The sequence below is a fragment of the Topomyia yanbarensis genome, chromosome 3 (genome assembly GCF_030247195.1).
Source record: "Topomyia yanbarensis strain Yona2022 chromosome 3, ASM3024719v1, whole genome shotgun sequence".
Taxonomy (NCBI): Eukaryota; Metazoa; Arthropoda; class Insecta; order Diptera; family Culicidae; genus Topomyia; species Topomyia yanbarensis.
In genome coordinates, this window is record NC_080672.1 from 367,687,517 (window position 1) to 367,705,460 (window position 17,944).

At 37.2% G+C, this 17,944-nt stretch overlaps 1 protein-coding gene and 1 long non-coding RNA gene across 2 annotated transcripts in view; one reads left to right on the forward strand and one right to left on the reverse strand.

Annotated features, from left to right (window-relative positions):
• The window catches only part of LOC131692011 (uncharacterized), a 112,142-nt gene extending 97,245 nt beyond the window's left edge, over positions 1 to 14,897 (reverse strand). The window contains exon 1 of the mRNA XM_058978836.1: positions 14,435 to 14,897. The gene's annotated coding sequence lies outside the window, so the exon portion shown is untranslated. The remainder of the gene's footprint in view (positions 1 to 14,434) is intronic.
• Positions 14,898 to 16,414: 1,517 nt separating this feature from the next.
• LOC131693213 (uncharacterized) lies at positions 16,415 to 16,758 on the forward strand. Its single transcript, XR_009306174.1, has 2 exons — positions 16,415 to 16,542; positions 16,607 to 16,758. It is a non-coding gene; the product is annotated as an uncharacterized LOC131693213 (long non-coding RNA).
• Positions 16,759 to 17,944: the final 1,186 nt, after the last annotated feature.

The following is a 17,944-nucleotide window of genomic DNA, read 5'->3' on the forward strand; positions in this document are numbered from 1 at the left end:
ATCGTTATTACCAGGGCTTCATTGGAAAGTTGAGAAAATTTCCTTTCGATGTATGTACAGAATCTTTTAGTTAAGTGTATTAAATGATTGTTTAGTAGTAAAATAACTCAATTATTATTCTAATTATTAATCAACTAAATTTATCATCACTATTGTTCATTTGGTGCCCCTTAATATTCTCTAAATATTGTTATTTGACACTTTATCCCTATCGCTTTTCATTTCGCTGCAATTTAATAGTTAACACAGCATGACCTCATTACAAATGTAGTGTACTCGAATTCGTTTTTTTGCATATGAAACGAGGTGATAAAGATGATTTTGCTAGTAGTAGAACTTGCTGAGATGCATTAAATCCATGATAATAATGGTGCTGTTTATTTACTATCTTAAGAAAATAACGAAAATGCTAATAATAACACTAACTTTAAACTAATTAACTTCTAAAAGAATGCTAAATTCACTTAACTGAATGGTATTTATACCTTTTTCTATGCAAAATTTTTCTAGCTTTCGAATAAAAATAAGAAAAGGCACAATAAGTGCCATACTTTTTCAATAAGAGCTATTATAAGTGAATATTAGATAAAAATATCCAAGTTCAATAACCCAAACACATGAAAACAAGAAAAAATAAGTGTATCATGTCAAGGAACAAATTATGCAACTCTTCAAGACTAAAAATTTGAATTATTAAAATGGTGATGTTAACTATTAAGATTTTCGCGAAATGAACGAAAAATCGATCGAAATTGTTAAATCGTAAATAAATTACTGTGGAAAGGTTACTTAACCTCATTAGCTGAAACATTTGAGGACTTTTTTCAATGAAAAATTTTCTCACCTATCCAATGGATCCAAAAGATTTGAAATACAAAGTATATTTTTTGAGTTAGAGCTATTTTAAGACAACAAAGTTTTTAACACAAAAAATTCAATAACTCAGTAACGGTTGAGATTTGAAGGTTTTTTTTCTCCAAATATGACAGTCAATCATCCCTCGAGAGGTTCTAAACCATGAACCAAACACCCTGTATGAGAGAATATAAAATTGATTGTGTTAGTGAGTGCTAATGTGAATCTAGTTTAAGATACAATAATAAAAGAAAAAGTAAAATACCGAATAAAGAAAAAAGATGCAAAGGAATTATGTAGAAAAGTATAAATTCACCGATATTATTTTTGGTATACATGAGCAGTGGAAAAGCAATCTACTAGAAGTACAACAAAAACAGAGCAATGAAGTAGAAGAAAAGAACACATGTAATATTCAATCAAACTACTTGAACTCGTATTTGCCATTAACGAAAATTGCATTCTTTTAGAATATTCTCATGCTATGCAGACCGGAAATTGATGATTCACGTGCGTTAGTAAATTAATCGTAACTTATTTATCCAATCTGATCTTCCCCAAAAGAATTGAATCAAATGCACGAATTTAGCTCCGGAAAAAGTGGCCAACGAATCCTATGAACTCACTATTCTATCATATACGCCACTTCTGCATTCATTCCCTGACCCAGCTGTCACAAATACCTAGACGCAGCGATGCCAACCTTCCAGTTTAAACTGGATTCTTCCAGTTTTTTTTACTCGATCCAGTCAAACAGACAAATGTGTAAATTGTCCAGTTTTTTTTTAAATATTGTCCAGTTTTATCCAGTTTTTTCCCAGAGGTGTGTGCCAAAATGATTTCCTCACTATTTGCAATACAATAGTAGTTTACTATATAAACTAATAATAAATAATAAAATAAAATAAATGAAATGATGAAAAGTACAACCTCTCTAGGGAACAAGTTAATTGTTTTTCAGTAACCATATTTTGCTGCACCCTGTCATATTTCAATACACATTATAAATTGATATGCTATGGAGTGCAATATTAGCAGATATCGTTAATTAAAATGAAGATTGTTTTGACGTAGGACTTACGTCTTTCTTTACTATACTGGGTGTCATTTCAAAATTTTCAAAACGGATGCGTTACGTACACTTTGAACTCTAATAACTTTTCTCCTACTAAAGGAATTACTAATTTTGTTTCATAAATCGAAAGGAAAACGTTCAACGCTTGCTATTGATACCTTGTTTGCTATGTAAAACTTGTTTAAAAAGTTCAAAAACTACTTTTAATGCGAATCAAAATTAATGCTAAAACCTATAAATATGAGTGTCACAGTTTTTCTTAAAGCCAGACGTGTGTAAGCCACAGAGCAGAACACACGTACGTGTGCTGCTCAACGAGAAGCTGCATTTTGACCACCAACCAAATCATAACTACTGCCTTATCGCTGCCAACCAAGAACAGTCGTCGCCCTGCGTGAAATTCATCGCTCTCAGAAGTGGACAGAGTTACTAATTCGCAAGCTGCTCTTCCAGTGCCTGGTCCGTGAGATTGAACAGCATTTCAAAACCTACTCTTCCGGAGCTCAGCCGTAATGGCCCTTTAAGAAGCCAGCGAGGCCTGCCTGGTTAGTTTGTTGGAAAATACCAATCTGTGCGCTATCCATGCCAAGCGAATAATCATCATGCCGAGCGGGAAACGGCGAAATAATATTCACAACAAACGGTCCTTATTAGGACCACAAAATCGTTCTCAGAAGAATTACAATTGAAATTTCCATTTCGTGCTTTGGAAAATAACTTCCCTCTTATCGGGTTAGTTATTTTCTATAATAATATCCGAAAAATGTGCAATAAAACCAATAAACTGACCAATTGGACGGAAGCAATAAAATACCTACAACAATTTGAGTCAGAAAAGTGATATTAACGGAAAAATGCTTCGATCGTTGTGTTTGGCAGCTGAAGTTGCCGATTTGTTTTCCAACGTCAATTATTTGCGCTGTGCTGTACGGAACAGATTTTTGCGCGATTTGTTGGGAAATAATTAAAACAATTGTGTAGTAGATTCCGTAGATTTTACCGTAAATTTTGATAGAAATGATTTTGTAAAAGCATTAATTAGCCGTGCTTTGAATGGTGGTTTTTGCAAATCTTTCTAGAACATTAGTGAATGTGGAAACCCTGCTACTAAGCGAATGCCACGCCAAAAAGAATGATGAAAATATTTTCATTTGTCGCACAAAGGGATGGACTACCATCTGCACTAATAAGTTTATAAAAGAGATCGCATTCCGACATACAATGCTCATTCGATGTGAGCTGCGAAAGGGGAATGTTCGTGTATGTACGCAGCAGAAACGAATTCGGGCAAGGTTCGAATCGTTAGCAAGGATTCTCGTCTGGTATCACCAAACAGTTATCTACAAACCGTTCTTTTTAGGATGAAAACATAATGGAGAAAGAATTGAATTAGAAAGTTCCATTTAATAACTTGAATTGAGTTTGCGCCTGTCAATTCTTGTATACATTTACCAGTGATTCATATAAGCAAATGTTTATCAAATTAATCTACAAACCCGAAGGTTTTTGCAAGTCCTAGAAAATCAGTGAATGTGGCAATCTCATTCGACATGAAATTTCCAGTAAACATTCATTCAAAAAGTGCATTGGCTCAAATTATCCATGAATGTCCTACGTCAACACCGCGGTTACGTCCCGGACATTACCCACTCCTAGTTTTTTTAGTCTGTTTATTACATATGGCACAGTGCGTTAGCTTGAAGGTACCAATTTTTTCGTTTAACATTTCAAATTTCTTAAAACTTGTGATGTGAAATCATCTAAAAGTTATATTTAAATAGTAACGATCACTTTTATACTATCTTAAACTGGAAATTCGCTGCTATATGAGACTTGTTTTCTTATATTGTCTAATAGCTGAACGTTTTCATATTGAATGTTTGTCTTCATATTTGAGAATCCTGTTTTATTAAAAATAGATCCATTTTATTTAAAAAAAAACTTTGCATCCCTAAACTACATTCCCTTTTGCAAGGATAAATTTGGTTATTCGGGCATCCAGTTTTTTCCAGTCTTTTTTAAAGAGAGGTTCCAGTTTTTTTTTTCATTTTTCGTTTTCATTTTGCAGCGTTTGGTGGGGCAATGAGAGCGCAAGTCAGTCCAAGGCCGATGATAGGAGGGGTAATGGCAGAATAGTCTATGCGGACCACCAAAACGCCATGGGAGAGGAACAGGGTGTGGGTTGGGGTAGGGTTAATGGATTGATGTATACTTGACGAATAATTGCGCTGCAGAATGTGATGAAAAGGTGCATTGAACAGTACTACTGTTGGCTGTTCAGAAATAAATGCAATATATTTCTCCATAAGGTTTGATAGCTAATGTATGTATTTTGTGATTAGGTGATGCCAATTTATAAGTGTTAAAAAGTTCATTTTATCCCGTAGTTTTATCAAGTTTGTGAGAACGCAACCGTAGATGAGCGTGGAAGATCGCGAAAAGCTCAAGCGCTTGTATGTTCACATGTTTGTCGCGTATACCAGAACGTATGTGATTTCGCATGTATAAATTCGATTTTGTAACTGTGTGACCATATGCATATTCGCGTCTGTTCTTGAATGATCGCGCGGACCGTGAGTTTGTTGCTTAGTTTTTAGTGTACAGTTCAGGTACTAGAAGATAATTCCCCCATAACACTAGAGTTCCCTGTCACGTTTCCATGGAATCTGTTGTCTAATGAATATGAGCCTCATTTTTCATTGGTCCATGACATGAATCTAGGCTGTTAAGAACGAGGGAAGGGACATCCTAACGTGACCGACTCATGATCGCGCGAGCGGTGGGTTGTTGGCGAGATCGCGAGTATGTGTGGAAGATTACAATTGCATATTCGCGTTTTTGACCCGGTTTGTGTTATCGTGAAGGCTAGCGGCGTTTGTACGTTTTGAATGAGATATTATGAGCGTATATGAGAGAATATGCAATTGATTGTGTTAGTGAGTGTTATAATGAATCTAAACTAAGATATAGTGATAAAAGGAAAAAGAACATGCCGAATTAAAAGAAGAAAACAAATGAAGACATTAAGTAGAAGCGTATAAATTGACTGATTTTTTTGGTTTACATGAGTAGTGGAAACGCAAACTAATAGAAGAAAAACAAAAATAGACAAATAAGGTAGAAGAAAAACCTATTTTAATCCACCTAGCGGTGCAATTGTGCCTTTCTCAATCATGAACACGTGAATGTTTGTGAATGTTTGCGTTGTTTATATTCATTAAAAGCTTTCAAATGAATATATTACATTTTATTATTATACATGACATGATAAATATACAAGAAAAAATCACTATTCGAGTTCTAAAATTTTGTAAAAGAAAAAACAGCTACATTAATATTAAATTGAAAAACCTATTTTAATCCACCTAGCGGTGCAATTGTGCCTTTCTCAATCATGAGCACGTGAATGTTTGCGTTGTTTATATTCATTAAAAGCTTTCAAATGAATATATTACATTTTATTATTATACATGACATGATAAATATACAAGAAAAAATCACTATTCGAGTTCTAAAATTTTGTAAAAGAAAAAACAGCTACATTAATATTAAATTGAAAAACCTATTTTAATCCACCTAGCGGTGCAATTGTGCCTTTCTCAATCATGAACACGTGAATGTTTGCGTTGTTTATATTCATTAAAAGCTTTCAAATGAATATATTACATTTTATTATTATACATGACATGATAAATATACAAGAAAAAATCACTATTCGAGTTCTAAAATTTTGTAAAAGAAAAAACAGCTACATTAATATTAAATTGAAAAAAGGTGCGAAATCGGCAGTCCCAAAAAGTCGATTTTCATAAAAAAAATTTTTTCGAGATAACATAAAATCTCGACGTTTCATGCATTTTAAAGATGTTTGGCATCAAAAACGAATTTGATTTCTGAAATTTCATGGGGTCCCCCCTTTGAAAAAAAATTTAGTTCCGGCTTATATGGGAATTTCATATGTGACCGGATGGATTAGTCTATATTTCCGGACGCATCCAAGCGATCCGTACGAAATTTTATAGACATCTGTGGGGATACTATAGCTATCATTTGGGACAGTGTTTGTAAAAATCGGCCCAACCATTTCCGGGAAACTGATGTGAGTACGTCAATTTTGAAAGATGGCCGCTTTTCCCGGGCACTTCCGGAACCGTCTATGGTGGTCAATGTAGTCAACGAAAGTTTGGTTGGCCGTCGATGACCTAGAACAGCAAATTTAAGTTGTTTGAGAGACATTTTAGCGAAATTTTTACCTTTTTTGCTTTCATCGGAGTATCGGTTTGAATCGCAATTTGCTATGTGATCGCACGCCACAACCTGTAACTCCGGAACCGGAAGTCAGATCGGGATGAAATTAAATAACCATTTACGAAGGCGCAACACCTTTCATTTGAGACTAAGTTTGGTTGAATCGGTCTAGCCATCTCCGGGAAACCGATGTGACTGTTATTCTGAATTTGGATACTTCCGCCGGGGCTTCCAGAACCGATGATGGTGGCCAATGGGGCCAAAAAGACTTTGAATGGATGTTAGTGACCTAATACTACAAATCGAAGCAGTTGTGGTCATATTTTGGAAAAAATTACACCTTTATACATTCATTGCAGAATTTATTAAAATCGACATTTTCTGCGTGATCGTGCTCACCACCCTGTAATTCCGGAACCGGAAGTCGGATCCATCAGAAATTCAATAGCAGCCTATGGGAACGTTGTATCTTTCATTTGAGACTAAGTTTGTCAAAATCGGTTCAGCCAGCTCTGAGAAAAATGAGTGACATTTTTGGTCACATACACACACACAGACGCACATACACACACATACATACATACACACATACATACACACGCTCAGACATTTGCCGAACTCGACGAACTGAATCGAATGGTATATGCCACTCGGCCCTCCGGGCCTCCGTTAAAAAGTCGGTTTTCAGAGCAATTGCAATACCTTTCTATTGAGAAAGGCAAAAATTTTACCTTTTTACATTCATCGCAGAATTCGTTAGAATCGAGATTTGCTGCGTGATCGTACGTATCACCCTGTAATTCAGGAACCAGAACTCGGATCCACACAAAATTCAACAGCAGCTGATGGACCTTTCATTTAAAATCAAGTTTGTCAAAATCGGTTCAGAAAATTCCGAGAAACCGATGTGGACAAATCAACAAATTTTGTTTTGTAACCATACTCTTCAACTCGTAATCCGGAACAAGATGTCGGTTGAAAATGAAATTCAATAGCAACCTATGAGAATAGTATACCTTTCATTTGAATCTTAGTTTCTAAAAATCGGTTCAACCATCTCCGAGAAACCGATGTGGACATTTTGTTAACAAATCCGCACATACACACACATACATACATACATACATACATACATACATACATACATACATACATACATACATACATACATGCACACATACATACGCACATACAAACACACGTACATACACACAGATATTTTGCGATCTCGGCGCACTGAGTCGAATGTTATATGAGACTCGGCCCTCCGGGCTTCGGTTAGGAAGTCGGTTTTTGGAGCAATTGCATAACCTTTCTATATGAGAAAGGCAAAACAATAGTATTTAATTACCTTAATCAGCATGAGTTCAATGTTATCTTCATGTAATTATATTTTGAAATGTTGGTGGAATGGGTTTGAAAGTGGAGGGAATGGGGGGTTAGTAGAGTGAGAGTGGAGGATGCGTCAGAAATCCTTCATCTTATTTCGGTATACGGGGTGGATGAAGGAAATGCGGGCGTGAGGGTGGTCCAAGGGGAGGGGAGTGATGAAGGAGGGAGGTGTAAGGGCAAGGCGGGGGTAGGAGGGGCGGCGACGTAATACTCAACTGCATATTTTGCCTTCCATTTGAGACTTGGTTTGAGAAAATCGGTTCAGTCATCACCGAAGAACCGGTGTGACTTTAATTGTGGAATATGCCCGGAATTCCGGACTTCCGGAATCGTCGATAGTGGACAATATATTCAAAGAATGTTTGATTGGCAATCAGTGATCTAGATCTGCGATTAGAAGTAATTTGGTGACCATTTCAATTGTTTTTAGCCTCTGAGGTATTACGATTGTACCGATTTATATGGGAAATTCCAGTGTATCCTTACTAACACCCCTGTAACTCCGGAAGCAAGAGTCAGAACCGAATGAAACTCAGCAGTAGTCAATGGTATTACTGTATCTTTCATTTGAAATCAAGTTTGTAAAAATCGGTAGAGAATTCGTTGGGGAATGGGTGTGATATTAGCTTAGGAACTTGGCGGGTTCCCCGGGGGCGTCATGAACCGTCATAGGTGGCCAATGTGGTCAAAGCTGCTTTGATTGATCATTGGTGATCCAGACCCGTAAATTAGAGTAATGTTACATCAATTTTAATAGGTTTTACATCATTTGAACATCATGGTGGTACCAGTTTATATGGGAATTTGCTGTGTGACCGCACTCTTCAACCCGTAACTCCGGAACCGGAAGTCGGATCAACTAAAAATTCAATAGCAGCTTATGGGAGCGTTATACCTTTCAGATGAAACTAAGTTTGCGAAAATCGGTTCAGCCATCTCTGAGAAAATTGTGTGAGTTTAAATGACACACACACACATACACACACATACACACACACACATACACACACACACAGACATTTGCCGATCTCGACGAACTGAATCGAATGGTGTATGACACTCGGCCCTCCGGGCCTCGGTTAAAAAGTCGATTTTTACAGTGATTGCATAGCCTTTCTTTATATGAGAAAGGCAAAAAACGGGGGGACGTATTCTAAGTTGCTTATATTTGGGAACATTACCACTTTATTTGACGGTTTGTTTCGCGTGGATGATGGTTCTTCAAAATTACTAGGCACATTTTGAACATTTGAACATCTCCAAGCTACAAATCCCTAAGCATAAAAATTTGCAGTCTGGAGTCCACCGCCAAGCCCACGGAGAAGAGTTAGTATTGTTATTGAGTATTAATTGAACAATATACATTAGGGTGGGACAAAAAATAGATTCCAACTCCGAGCAACTTTTTGGGTACCATTTGGGTCCTAGAGCATCTGTGCAAATTCTTAGCTCGATCCTTGAAACTATATTTTTGCGCCCACTGTTTAAAGTTTACATGGGATTTTATATGGGAAAACTAACTTTTTGCAAAATTATTCCTCCAGGAGTCGCCCATTGCTTCCTAAAAATAAACCGTTATGTGGCTTTTGTAGGAAATTTAACAAGGAATCAAAATCTCGAAAACTACGAAACGATCTGATGCTTGAGAAAAAAGTTATTAAACTGAAACCACTTGATGCACTGACGATTGATAATATATTCATTTTTTCTAGCACCACTGCTGTTTATTGTCCAATTATATGCAATTTTGTTTTGATCTTCTCTAAATGTGTCTAAATCATTTATCTATTCTGTTTGGCCACTTCGCAAGAGTTTTGAGGGATAAATTGAGTCTTATTTTGTACATAATAAGAGGAAGTTAAAGATGTTGTATATAATTCGACCGTCAGCAGCAGTGATGCTATGAAAAGTAAAATTTTCATTGATCTTCAGGGCATCAATCGGATTTTGCTTAATAACTTTTTCCACAAGCATCAGATCTTTTCGTGGTCTTCTAGACTTCGTTTTCTTAGAAAATTTCCTGTAAAAATCAGACATCTATTTATTTTTAGAAGGTAACGGGCGACTCTTGGAAGAATTAATTGGTAAAAGACATTTTCCCCATACAAAATCCCATGTAAACTTTAAACCGTGGGCGCAAAAATATAGTTTCACCGATCGAACTAAAAATTGGCAGAGTTGTTCTGGGAGCCAAATGGGACCTAAAAAGTTACTCGGAGCGAAATTTTATTTTTTTCATATAACCATGTCCCACTCTAATATACATGTAACATGCAATAAAACTACTTGGAATCGTCTAAATGCCAGAAAACGACAATTGCATTCCGTTAGAAGTTTCTCATGCTATGCTGACCGGGAATGGATGATTGACGTGCGTCGGTAAATTAATCGTACCTTCATTTATCCAATCCGAATGAATCGAATCGAATGCACGAATTGAACACCGGTAAAACGTGATCCCAAGAAGGATTACCTACTATTCTATCATAAAAGCCAGTTCTGCATCCATTCCCTGACCCATATGTCACAAATACTCAGTCGAACACATACACAGATAGACATACGACTAGCACATAATTTTACACTAGTACTAAAAACTACAATTATTACAACACAACACAACTAATAGGCTTCAACTTTAATTTTTTTTAATGCGCCTGTGCACGTTGACGAGGTCGACCAATAAATCGACACACAATGACTCCCACTGCGAACCGTGCCCACAAAGACTGCCGTTAAGCTGTTGAACAATGTCTGCAAACACAGCCCACAGAAAAAGTCAATCCACGGCGACCCGCCAATCGGCCACGCCAGTGTGCACAGGCTCTTAGCTGACTATTAGTTTGGGCTGGTGCAGAGTATGAAATAACACAAAACATAAAAAGGCCCATAAGCCCTCTCGGTCTCCTCAATGCACCACTATCGAGGCGTAATGCAATAACCATCTTAAAGCAGTTGTCTGCTCAAATATGCTTGAAGATGTTTGCAGTACCGTCAAACCCGTCAACCTAGGAGAGGGAAAGAGAGGTTCCATTTTTTTTTTTTGAAAATAAAGTTGGTAACGCTACCTAGACGGACACAAACACAGATAGATATACGATTAGCACATAACAATTACCCACTAGTACAAAAAACTACAATTATTACTACACAAGCACTAACAGGCTTCTACTTTTACATTTTTCAATTATCCTGCGCACGATGACGAAGTCGACCGATGATTCGACACAATGACCTCAGCGAGCCGTGTCCACCAGCACTGCCATAAAGCTGTGGAACAACGTTTGCAAACACGGCCCACAGCAAAGGTCAATCCACGTCGACCCGTCAGTCGGCCAAGCCAGCGCGCACAGGCTAATGGTTGAGCGTTAGTTAGGGCTGGTGCAGAGTATGAAAAAACACAAAACATTAAAAAAGCTTAGCTTTTGTCTTCTGCTGATGAGGGTCGACTTTAGGCAGCATAACTACGGATCACCCGAGTTCACCAGCATGTGTCTTGGCATAGACAGACTTGTCCATTGTTATGACAAAAAAGTTGTTTTTGCTTCTTGATGGCTTTTTTCTACCGTATATAGGGTTTCAAAACTACTTTTCCTTCCAACTGTTGTGATCATAAAACACGAAAAACCTGTTTTGAGCAAAATAAGTGTTTCTTTCGCTGTGCTATAAGCTGTTCAATTTTCCAATGCTCAATACAATTCTCCTAGGAAACTTAAAATTAGAGTATATTGCATGGAAAAAATGGTCGAAGACCGTCCAAATTGATAGGCTTTATTAGTTTCAATAATATTGCAAGACAACGAAGTTATATCAAACCTTATCACTTTTAACGGAAACTGTCCTTGGCAGCACTGCTTGTTCGGAATCCAATCAATTCAATTGCAATAACTTCAGTACTACTGATAATACTAACAATTGTTAGCCAATTGTTAAAGATGATAACCCCAAGTAAGCTTGATAAAGCTTACTTGTTTTGCAAGCAAACCTTGTAAAAACCAAGTTATAGCTGTTTAAAGTTATGGTGCTCTACAGACACCATAAGTGGAAATGGGTTAGCCACATCTGCAGCTCTAAATACTTCCCCTGATCCGACTCCACTTCTCCTAAGATTTCATCATTCAGATAAACTACGCGCAATCGTGACTGACTTGACACAAACTGGATATCGTTAGCACTAAATTCTTCGCGATTTAGTATAGCGTCCATATTCCTTATCGTAATGTGGAGATCGACGGCGTGATTAGCAAGACTGCTTTTACCCATTGTCCCAAGCAATAGTACTGGAAGTTGTCACTTTTGCAGTCACAAGGGATTGCAGAATCAAAATCTCGGTGACAACTTCAACATAATAATTTTCAATACAGTAAAAATGACACAGATTCTTAGGCTACCAGAGCAAGCCAGTACCTATCCCTATACTAGACATCGCTAGAGAAAGATTGCTAGAGTATCTCAATCCCACAGTGCTGGCCATCTGCTGATTGCGATTGCAATGACCACCGGCTCAAGATCATCGGAAATAGTCAATGTTTCGTATGGACCTCACACGTAGCATTGAGTGGAAGTTATGAGGAATGATGGAAGAACATCCTCTGTAGGAAGAATATAAATACCTCGCTGACTTGACCCTTGATGCCGCAACTCAGGCGCCGTCGACACTATAACCCCGCTCGACAATACGCCAGCGGTCTTCAACTCTTTGATTGGATAAATAGTGCGCAAGAAATGCGCGGCGTTTGAAAAAATATCGAAAAACCTACTTAAAGCGATAAAACGAGGCTACTGGTGTCGGTTTGTCGACGGTCTTGCAAGAGGAACATCGATGAACACTCTCTGGAGCATAATATTCAATATGCTAACCTTGATGATGACAGTCCCAACTGATTCCCCCCACAAAGGTGTGAGCTGAACGATTTTTCTAGAAGATAATTAATATTTAGGCTCATGACAAAACCAGCCAACAACAAAACAAACTGGTACAACCTGCAGACATAGCTTTTCCTTCATAAGAAAGTAACCAGAAATATTTCAAATAATCCGCAAACAACCAGGTTCCATCAAGAAAATTTCCATTTTGGGAAGATACTTGATAGAATGGGGAATTAAATTCAATATCCTCCATTTCTGATAACACTCTGTTGGACTTTTCCCGCCTCACCATAATAATACAGAGCCCGGTCGATATAGCAAAGAATGTTTTTCAAGTCCCCGACACAGAAAACTTCCCGCACCGTGTCCTCCCATAATACCACGAATGAAACATCGTTTTCGATGGTGGAGTTCTCACTTGCTCTCTTGAGGGTGACATCGTCCCACACGATTAGAGACACCCTCTGATCATAACTCGCATCGGCCGATTGAATGCTCTGCTGTATCAGGAAATTGCTCGAAAAAATTATCCTATTCCATCCAGACAATTAAGTCGAAGTCAATAGTTTCTTAATAGATACACATTTTGGTTACCGCAAGTGCAAAAAGACGAAGTGCAGTTTGTTTTACGTTGCTATCGAAAGAAATTCAAATGGCATCAGTTTTGTTGGGCAATAAGAGGGCATTTGACTCAATTTCTACAGACGTTTTTTCCAAGAAACTGTACCAGCATTTCACCAGTTTTAAGTTGTTTTTTTGCAAAATATGTTGTTTGAAAAGCAGATGCACTTTCTCCATAATGATAACTGAGACAAGACGTGACAATTGGCTTTTTATTTTTCCTTCAACATTCTTCTTTTCGCGGAAATCTTCCGAACAGTGTTGCTATTTTTATTAATGAAAATGAATTCTTGTTTTTTTTTATTTCTGCAATATTTTGTATCTTGATTAGCACCGTTTTTTTCATGTCATGGAATGTCACCTTACCAAACGGTTTGATGAAGCCATTTTCTGCAAAATTTTAGATTACGGTTTGGTTGCTGTCTTATTTTTTGTTAAAGTTAATAAACCACATATACGGCATATCTGTGGTAGATACTTGTTCTACTTTGCCGCACAATTTTTGTTCAATTTAATCATTTTTAACGACAATAATTTTTGTGTGTTTTTGGAAAGGACCAATGCTACCAAAATACACTTTGAGGGGAAATTCTGGACAAATTATTAACCGCCGATTACACGGTGCCACAAAATAAACAAAATGTAGGTACTTTTAAAGTGATCTGTTAAAGGTTGTAGGTCTGGTCATATACAACACAAAATCTCGTTTCATCAATTTAATATACTCATTATATTGATTAGTGGCAAAAAAAACTTTTTTTTTACAAATTAAAAACTTGCCTCATATAAAATTTTCAAAAAAATCGTTTATGTATATTGTTGAACAACCTAATCTGCGCCAGCCACTATTCAAACGTATGCACCTTGTCCAAAATAATGCGTTGAATACCTGACCCATATTGTACCGAAACCTATCGGCATCCTTTCCCGAGAGCAATGTGCGAATCAACTTCAAACTCATGCCTCGTATAATAATGGTCCTATAATACAGCTCGCCAGAATGGATACGTAATCTATCTGGGACGTGCACGCGAGTGTGCCTGTGTGTATGTATGTATGTATGTTGATAATGTTGCAGTGAAGGCCTCGAAGGGGAAAAAAAGCGAAAAACGAAACTGCATTCACGAGCTTGAGCATGTTTGTTGACCCCCTTCTCTACTGGCGTTATCGATTTTATTCGCTCTTCTGCATCTTGCTTCCCCACAGATTACTGTTTGATGATAAATGTTTTTGTCCCCCATTCTGCGCTTTCGTAAGTTTGAACCGATGATTTTTTTTGTTTTCATTGTGCAGTCATCAGTACTGATATGAAGGTTTAAAATAATAAATTTTCATAGAATATTCAATAATGGTAAATATTTATCGGACACCTACCTTTAATTTATGTCACCATCATCCGAACGGCTGGCCAGTATGCTCGTCATAAAATGTTCACTTCGTCACTATCCAGCTAGCTTTCACTCCATCATCACATAAACAGATCTTCCCACGGCCAGTGCCGAATGAAATTAATTAAACACAAAAATAATACTGCGCGGCATACAGAAGCGGATTACGCCCTAAATCATTTTACAATATTTGCGCACTTACGGAAATTCCATTTCACTGGTTCACTATTTATTATTATCTTATCATTTCAGCTTCAACTGCTGCGTCTGCCGCGGAACAGATTGTACCTCACTTCTAAAGTAATTAAGTAGATTTTATTGTTTTACATATTTATGATTGTCTTATATTATTAAGTAAACTGGCGATAAGAGAGAAAATTATAAAGAAAAAACTTCCGACGGCGGCGAACAAACGCGAACGGAGCGATATATAGATGCTTTCACGATGAGGGCTGTCACTTTTCTGAAATCATCGAAATCATGCTGCTTGTTTTGGTTTTCGATGGAACGAAAATTAAATTTTCCGTCTCGCCCACTCGCCTGTAAACCATGGAATCAAGACTGAACGAATCGTACAAGCTATTTCGTTAAAAAAACCCCACCAAGAAATATTGTTCTACAAACGGCAAATGTTTAGACGGAGACGGTATTAAACGGTCTATATAAAGGATGAAGATTTAATCCAAGATGGAGAGAAGGTGGGAACATTTGACACTTTTGAGTGTATTAGTATTATACTTGCAAAATTAAGCATGGCGGCCGGGGCCCTTGAAGTAACCCAGTTAAGCTCAGCCGGAAATGAACTGGAATTCTGGCTGGTTCCAGTTCGCATTCCGGCTCCAGTGACACAACCGATTCTAGTTAGAATCGGTTGTGTCACTGGAGCCCGTGTACGAACTGGAACCAGCCAGAATTCCAGTTCATTTCCGGCTGAACTTTACTGGGAAACATCAACATCCGAACGAGCATCCTGATTCTTTGGCGCACGATGAAAAGTGAGAAAAGGCCGAGCTTCACTTCGGATCTATCGATTAGAACACTTATGGACACTTTTTACCTCGAAAAAAATCGATTAAATTAACTATGACCGAACCGAAACAAAACTTATGGCAACAGAAGGGCCCGCTACGTCAATTGTTTGTGCTTTTCTTCTTCATATCCTCTTGTTTTTTCGGCTTCAACGAAGAAAAATGACAACCGCACTCATACACAGAAAAAAATGTGCACACCTGTATCCGTCTTGCATTTAATCCATATTGGTCTATTTTGTAAAATATTGTAGGATGTCGAGCTGAGGGAATTATATTCGTACTATCTGATGCCGGGGGGTGTCTAAGCAGCTCAGGTGTACCGCTATGTAATAGAGAAGAACAAAATTATGTTGCTAAAAAAATGCAAATTTTGATGAACATTAGAGCGAACCTACCCGTATCGAAATGTGCTGTATCATTCAAAACCCTTATCAACGACGTCGTTGCCTTTATTGTCACAGCGACAGTACAGTAATTTTAAAATAATTTACAATAGAATCTAGTGTTATATTACAGTCTCGATTCGTTGGTTGGGCCACAGCCTATGTCCAACTAACGAATTTATTTCGCTAGTTGGACCGACTGACAAATGCCAAAAACTCTCGAAAGAAGACATTAGTAGTGTAAAAGATTGTTAGATAGATTGTCGAAGTCAATTTGACACGAGATTTTGACGTTCAGATACTTTTTAGTTGGACAATGGTCCAACCAACGACACGACTAGACACTGGAATTCCAAAAGTGTATCGCAAATCTGACTACCCCTCAGTGACTCAGGTAACTGGTACTGTCAAAATTGGCATTTGATTAGAAAATGCATAAAACTAGCAACGCTGATGAATCTGCTGTTAAGGGTGTTATTTTTTCAAACAGCATACCCTTTCAACCCATGGTTACGGTTTGTTGTGGCGATAAGTTTGTGCAAAAAAGTGAGATGTTTTTCTCTTTGTATCGTTAGAGGATGTTCACCAAGATTTTCTAAATTCGATATAATGGAGATGTAAAGCCCAGAAAGGATTTTTATCTTGCGAGATATCCTACTTGGTATTTTAATCTAGGTACGGTAAGTGTACGTGAATTTTCGAACTAGAAACGTTTCATTTTTGCTTTTAAAAACGACACTGCAGATCAGCCCGGAAACGTTCGCAGAAAAAAACATCGATGAACTGGATGTCCCGTCGAAACAAGTGAAGACAAACATCAGCCGAAAGCTAAACTCAAACGCCAAATAGTGGCCGAATTGCGAAATAAACATCGTCCTTATGGTCATGTTGTTGAATTCCAAGTTGTTCCATTTTCACCACCGTATATTCGTCGATGATCTCCATAATTATTATTTTGCTTGTTCGTACACACAGAAAAAAAATATTGGTAAAAGTAAGAGTGTTCCGCTCTTAGCAAAAAACAACTAACGCCTACTATCAGGTTGAAAGTAAAACTTTTAAATTAATCAAGAATAATAATCAAAATAAAAGTTTTCCTTTTAAGCTAATGAAGAATAGTATTCAAAATAAAAGTTTTATTTTCAAACTAAGAGTATGCGTTGGTTCTTTTTTGCTAAGAGTGAAAAACTCTTATTTTTACCAACATTTTTTTCTGTGTGTAGGACCCCATGTTTGGTTTACCGGTTACATACCTCTTTATTTTTCAAGAAATCGATTTTTTACTTTATCTGAAAGTACAACTCCTTGAGAATATTTTCCCAATTTTTTATAGAGATCCGAGAAATACATAAAAAGGAACAGCGCTTCTAAGCGTGCTTCGTCGACCAAGAGCAGTGGTAACTTGAAATTTTAAACTCGATTATCTCGAGAAGTCGTTTTTCCAAAAATGGGTTTTCCGGTTTTGCCAAAAAACCACTCAACCAATTTTCTTCAATTTTTGTTCAATTGTTCGTAATTAATTTTTCTCCTACCTTAACGATTCCTTTTTCATATGCTAAAGGATTTTTTTGAGTTTTGGGATTTTAGTCGATCTATTGGTCTTCAATCGTGATCACCGCAAACCTTTTAAATAAAAAAGGGTTTCGGAGCAAAAACCATAACTCCGCCAATTATCAATATATTTTTATAAACGTATGCTTGTTTATTTTACTGGAAAATGTACTACCAAAATACTATAAGTTTGATGTAAGGAAATCATTGCTTTATGCTTTTACGTAATCCAAACTTTCTTGACATTTTTCGCACAAAAAGATATGTAACTCCTTAAGTTGAACAGTATTTTGGTTCCAGCTGAAAATCGAAATAGTGAACTTGCGCCTTTCGTTTTTTCTCCTATTTTCAGTGTGCAAAGCTAAAGCGCAACTGGTGTAGATGATGCGCAAGTTGATTCTCTAACATGTACACAGGATGCGCTTTAGTTGTCCACTCTGCAAATAGGGAAAAAACGAAAGGCGCACGACAATTTTTCGATTTTCAACTGCAACCAGAATATAAGCAGCAAACGACTTTCTCTTCCTTGAA